The sequence below is a fragment of the Erythranthe guttata genome, chromosome 12, assembly GCF_056151865.1.
Source record: "Erythranthe guttata isolate IM_541 chromosome 12, IM_541, whole genome shotgun sequence".
Lineage (NCBI taxonomy): Eukaryota > Viridiplantae > Streptophyta > Magnoliopsida > Lamiales > Phrymaceae > Erythranthe > Erythranthe guttata.
In genome coordinates, this window is record NC_142544.1 from 19172270 (window position 1) to 19179070 (window position 6801).

Genomic DNA, 6801 nt, shown 5'->3' on the forward strand with positions numbered 1-6801 from the left:
CCTCGAGTACGCACTCAAACCGTCAATTTCGTCATTGTCGAAGGATCGCCAACCTCGTATAATATCGTGATAGGGCGACCGATGTTACATACCTTTCGGGCGGTCCCTTCAACCATTCATCAAAAGCTTAAGTTTCCAGTTGATGGAACGGTGGGAGAGGTCAGGGGCGACCAAGCCCAATCGAGATCGTGTTATGTCGAAATGGTTAAAGTAGCAGAGAAAGGCCGACGTGATACCCTCACCAAAGAAGATTTGGGAGACGAGAAACGCCCTCGAATTGACCCTGAGGATAAGGTTAACCATGTACAGCCTATGGACGAATTGATGATGGTTGACCTCGTCCCTGGCATGATGAAGCAGACTCGGATAAGCAAGGACTTAGAACCGCTTCTCCGAGATGAGCTGATAGCGTTGTTGCGATCTAATGAGGACATCTTCGCATGGCAATCAAGTGATTTAACCGGTATCTCGCCTCGCGCTGTCGTGCACAGGCTCAATTTGCGACCTGAGTGTAGACCCGTCAAACAAAAACGACGACACTTCGGTACTGAGAAGGATGAAATCATACAAAAAGAGGTTCAACGACTTTTGGACATCGGACATATCAGGGAAATTCAATTCCCCACATGGTTGTCCAACGCGGTTTTGGTACAGAAAGCCAACGGCCAGTGGCGAATGTGCATCGATTTTAGGGACTTAAACAAGGCCTGCCCTAAAGACGATTACCCCTTACCTCGCATAGATCAGCTTGTAGATGCCACTGCCGGGTGCGAGCTACTTAGCATGATGGATGCTTCGCAAGGATACCATCAGATCCCGTTGGACGAGAAGGATCAGCCAGCAGTAAGTTTTGTCACAGCCACGGGTACTTATTGTTACGTGGTGATGCCTTTTGGTTTGAAGAATGCAGGGGCCACATATCAGCGATTAATGGATAGAATGTTTCGGGCTCAGCTCGGACGCAACATCGAAGTCTACGTGGATGACATGCTAGTTAAAAGCAAGCAGCGTTCCACGCACCTCGCAGATCTAGCTGAAACGTTTGCCACTCTTCGTCTGTATGGAATGAAGCTCAACCCCGCGAAATGCGCATTTGCAGTACAAGCTGGAAAGTTCTTGGGGTATATTGTTAACCGGGAAGGTATCAAAGTGAACCAGGATAAGGTTAAGGCCGTACTCCAAATGACACCCCCTCGCTCCATCAAGGAGGTCCAATCCTTAGCAGGGAAGGTAGTAGCCCTAGCTCGATTTATATCGCGTATGGCTGACAAGAGTTTACCTTTCTTTAAAATATTAAGAAAAACGGCCCAATTCGAATGGACTACCGAGTGCCAGCTCGCATTCGACGCGCTAAAGCGATCCCTCACTTGTTTACCGATCCTTAGCATTCCGGAAAAAGGGGAAACTCTGTTCGTATACCTGTCAGTAGGCGATGAATCAATCAGTTCGGTTCTGTTCAAGGAAGTGAATAATCAACAAAAGCCAATCTACTATATTAGCAAAATCCTTACTACATCGGAAAGTAAATATTCTGAAGTCGAGAAAATAGCGTATGCTCTGGTCCTCACCACGCGACGACTCCGGCCTTACTTCCTGTCGCATACCATGGTGATCCGCACAAGTCTACCACTTCGGCAAACCTTAGGTCAACCTACTGCGTCAGGACGAATTGTCAAATGGGCCATCGAACTAGGACAATACGAGATTCAGTATCAACCTCGTACCTCGGTTAAAGGGCAAGCCTTGGCAGATTTCATCCGGGAAACTACCAGGATACCAATCGAAAAAGAGTGGAAAATTTACGTAGACGGGTCGTCAACAACAACCGGAGCAGGGGCAGGAATAATAGTCATTGATCCCACCGGAACGGAGGTTGAGTTCGCCGTCAAACTGCCTCGAGTTTCTAACAACGAGGCAGAGTACGAAGCTTTCATCCGAGGAATGGAGATTGCCCAGGAACTCGGAGCACGAGTGGTGCGAATATACTCTGATTCACAATTGGTGATACACCAACTAGAGGGAGATTATGAAGTAAAAAATGATAGAATGAAGGGATATGTGAATAAAGCTCGAGCAGTACAAGAAACTTTCGAAACCTGCACGGTGCATCAACTTCCGAGGAGCGACAACCAACGAGCCGATTTCCTCGCTAAAATTGGGTCATCAGTTATTGACTGTGTCGAGCGAAAAATTACCATCCTCATCGCCCCTACCCCGATGCAAGGGCTCATGATAATCGAGGAAGAATCTGACTGGAGAACACCTTTGTTCAGATATTTTAGAGGAGAACGTTTTGGCACGAAGAGGGAACAGCATCGTTTGGCATATAAAGCAAGGCACTTTTATGTGCGACACGAGGTATTGTATAAAAGGACCTTCACCACGGTGGATGCAAGGTGCCTAGGAAAACAAGAAGCGAAATGTGTCCTAGACGAAGTACACCGAGGAGGTTGTGGGGAGCATGGAGGAGCTCGGGCCCTCATGCAAAAATTACATCGGGCTGGGTATTATTGGCCCGGCATGAAGAGAGACACCCATCAATATGTACAACATTGCGCGCAATGTCAGAAATTTGCCCCACTAATCCATAAACCAGGAGAAGAAATGACTATTATGAGCGCTCCATGCCCTTTCGCCCAATGGGGAATTGATCTGGTGGGACCTTTTCCTCAAACCACCGGTAGGAAGAAATTTCTTATTGTTGCGGTGGACTATTTCACCAAGTGGGTTGAAGCTGAGGCTTTGTCTAAAATAACAGAAGATGAGGTAATGCACTTCATTTGGAAGTATATATGCTGCCGGTTTGGCCTACCTCGCAGTATTGTGTCAGACAATGGCACTCAGTTCAACGGCAAAAAGATCCGCGCATGGTGCGAAGAGATGAAGATAACACAGAAATTTGTGGCGGTAGCACACCCCCAGGCTAATGGCCAAGTGGAATCCACAAACCGGACCATTGTCAATGGTTTGAAGAAAAGGCTGGATGAGCTAGGAGGAAGCTGGGTCGACGAGCTGCCCTCGGTCCTATGGTCTTACCGGACATCGGCCAAAGCAGCTACCGGCGAGACACCATTTCGATTAACCTATGGAACCGACGCTGTTATTCCAGTTGAGGTGGCAATGGACACACTTCGCATCGCCACATTTGATGAAAAAACAAACGATGACGCCTTGAGAACACAGCTGGACGAGGTCTTTGACCTGCGAGAAGCGGCGTATCTACACATGGAGCGAAGTAAGAACCTGATTAAAGCACGATACGATCAAGGGGTATGGCCTCGTTCATTCCAGATCGGCGACCTGGTCTTGCGCCGAGCTGACGCACTAAAACATACAGGAAAGTTAGAGGCTAATTGGGAAGGACCATACATGGTCACAAAATGTTTGGCTGGTGGAGGGTATGAGCTAGCAGACGTAGAAGGGAAACCACTGCCACGGGCATGGAATGTCATCCATTTAAAACGCTTCTTCGCGTAAAAAAAAAAAAAAAAAAAAAAAAAAAAAAAAGGGGGGAGAGAGAAGGAGGACAGATAGTCAGTGAAATCGAGACACACCTTGTACGCACAAAAAACCATTAATAAACATCCATTTTCCGACCTGGGCTAGGCCCCGTGGTTTTTTCTCTCCTTATTTGGAGGGTTTCCACGTTAAAAAAATACTTGTGTTATTTGCTTAAGTCATAACTGTGGCGTTAAATCGCGTGTTTCATTGTGGCGTTAACTCGCGTGTTTCACTGTGGCGTTAAATCGCGTGTTTCATTGTGGCGTTAAATCGCGTGTTTCACTGTGGCGTTAAATCGCGTGTTTCATTGTGGCGTTAACTCGCGTGTTTCATTGTGGCGTTAACTCGCGTGTTTCATTGTGGCGTTAACTCGCGTATTTTATTGTGGCGTTAACTCGCGTGTTTTATTGTGGCGTTAAATCGCGTGTTTCATTGTGGCGTTAACTCGCGTGTTTCACTGTGGCGTTAACTCGCGTGTTTCATTGTGGCGTTAAATCGCGTGTTTCACTGTGGCGTTAACTCGCGTGTTTTATTGTGGCGTTAACTCGCGTGTTTTATTGTGGCGTTAACTCGCGTGTTTCATTGTGGCGTTAACTCGCGTGTTTCACTGTGGCGTTAAATCGCGTGTTTCACTATGACGTTAAATCGCGTGTTTCATTGTGGCGTTAACTCGCGTGTTTCACTGTGGCGTTAACTCGCGTGTTTCATTGTGGCGTTAACTCGCGTGTTTCATTGTGGCGTTAACTCGCGTGTTTTATTGTGGCGTTAACTCGCGTGTTTTATTGTGGCGTTAACTCGCGTGTTTCATTGTGGCGTTAACTCGCGTGTTTCACTGTGGCGTTAAATCGCGTGTTTCACTATGACGTTAAATCGCGTGTTTTACTAAAGTAAGTAAAAAGCATGTTTTAGTGTGACAATGGTTTGTGTTTTCTGTTGCAGCGCTAAGTCGCGAGATGATGAGGTCAAGCATCAAGTTGAAATATAAAAACAGTTTTCTGAGATCAAGTTAACTGATAAGCTTAGAGGATAAGCACAAATGAGAATGATCTGAGATATGGAAACATGAATTGAACTTGAAGTCAAGACAAGACGAATATCAAAGCTCGAAGCACAAATTTGAAAAACGAATAAAGACGCTTCTGAACATATGGAAAAACGGAGAAATTGTTAAGGGTACATGACAAAAGGAAATAAAGGGAATAATATTCAAGAAATACATATTCCAAGTACAAAACATAATAAATGGTTAAGTCTTTTTGGTCTTCATTTCGGAACTGCTTCACTCCGATTCTCAGCATCCGGAGGGGGCGGCGAAACGAGGCTTGGTTGTGCCTCTTCGGAACTAACCACCGTCCCAAGGGCTCCGATGTCTCCGGCGAAGTCGGTGATAGCCCCTTGCCGGGAGAATTCTTCAACGAGGCCTTGATAAACCGGCCTCCACCACTCTAAGTTGGGATCCTCGTTTACATCCCCCTCAAAACCCGGGATCACGTCGTCGGGGAGGTCCTCTGCCAGTTCATTTTCCACCAACGGGAACTCGATGCCGGCACCGCCTAATCTCTTCCGAACAGCCGCAACCGCCGACGAAAAGAAGAAACGAGCTAAGCCTGAAGCTTCTCGAGTAAACGTGGTGGAACGCCACAATCGGTGAAAGAAGCGGCGAACAAACTCCTCGATGAAGCGAAGGCCCTCAGGCGACCCCGGGAACAACCTTTGCCCCTCTTTCACCCCTTCGGTGAAATTGGTGGAGGCCTGTACTCCAGCCGCGAACAGCTCGTTGGAAAGCCCCTTAGCTTTCTCCTCCAAACTGGCATTATGGGATACAAGGGAGTCTTTTTCAGCCTCGAGGATTTTCTCTCTCTCTTTCAGCCTCTTCACTTCGGCAAATAGCCCCTCCTTCGAGGACTCCGACACTCCCAAACTCTCCTTCAAGCCCCGGACTTCCTTCCGGAGCTGCATCACCTCTTTCCTCTGATTATCATACGCCTCGCGTGAAACATCATCCCACCCCAGGGGACCCGAGAAGGCGATGGCGAATTGCTGCACTCACAAAGAGGTTAAATGGAGTTAATCTTAAATACAAGATGCTATGGCAAAAACCAATTCACAAGAACAGCGTGAAACAAACCTGTGTAATGTTATGAAGAAGCAACTCAAGTCGGTCGCCCTTACTCATTTGCCCGAAGTGGGCGACATCGGTGGGGAATGCCAAGGACCGGCACGCAGCAATAGCGTTTTCAGCATTCCGGCAGAGGTACAGTCCAAAGTCGGCCGGTAAAGATGACCCAGCCGCCCCAAGGGCCAGTTCAGACCTCCGTTTCTTCGGAGCAGGTTCTTTCTCTACCACCTCTTCGGTCGAAGAAGGAGGCGGTGACGGGGCGAGAACTATCGCGGAGGATTGTTTAGGAGGTTCAGAGTCCTCAGTTCGCGAAGCAGGTCCACCACGGGCGCGAGGAGGAGCGGTGTTTTTCTTCGATGGCCTGGGCCTTAGAGCCCCTTCCTCCGAGGGTCTTTTCTCGGATTCAGCGATTAGAGGGCGCTGAAATTCAGACGCCTCGAACCCAGGCTCCGGATCGGAGGGACGGGTAGCCGGCTTGTCGCCTCGAAACATCCTCTTCATCCTTAAGTCTGCGCAGCAGAATATAAAAAAAGAGGGAAGATAAGTAGATGAGAAACAAAACATATAAGCACATAGCCAAATAACAAAAAGCAACCGTGCGAAATAGGGCAATGGGTTGAAGTAAGAGTAAGTGTTGCAACTAAACCTACCTAAGTCCTCCCGAGTTAAAGAATATGTGCCGTTGTCGTGAAAATGGAAATGACGAAGCATCGGCGGAAAGCTGGTGAGGCTATCCGGGACGCCGTAACTCGGTTGAAAGTGAGATATCATTTTTAGCAAAACTTCATCAACTGCCAAGGGTTTCCCCCTTTTCTTCTCGGGCAAGGTGGCAAGCCAAGGGCACAAATAGGGAGTATCAACGGGATTTTTTGCGAAAAAATAATGACCTTGCCACCCATCGGTTTTGTTGGGTGGCATCAATATTTTGAAACCCGGACGAGCCGAGATGGAAACATGGAAAGGACTGGAATTTTTCAATACCATGACACTTCGGAATCGAGCTGGTGTAGGAATCACCCCCGACCAAGCACATAGCATACGGAATCCCGTCATAATTATTATAGCGTGAGGGTGGAATTGATTAAGGGACACATTACATAGCTGGGCAATTTCAGAAAACCAAGGCGAGATAGGGAAGGATAGACCGAAATAAAACTGCTCTGAAAACCAAGTACTGAAAC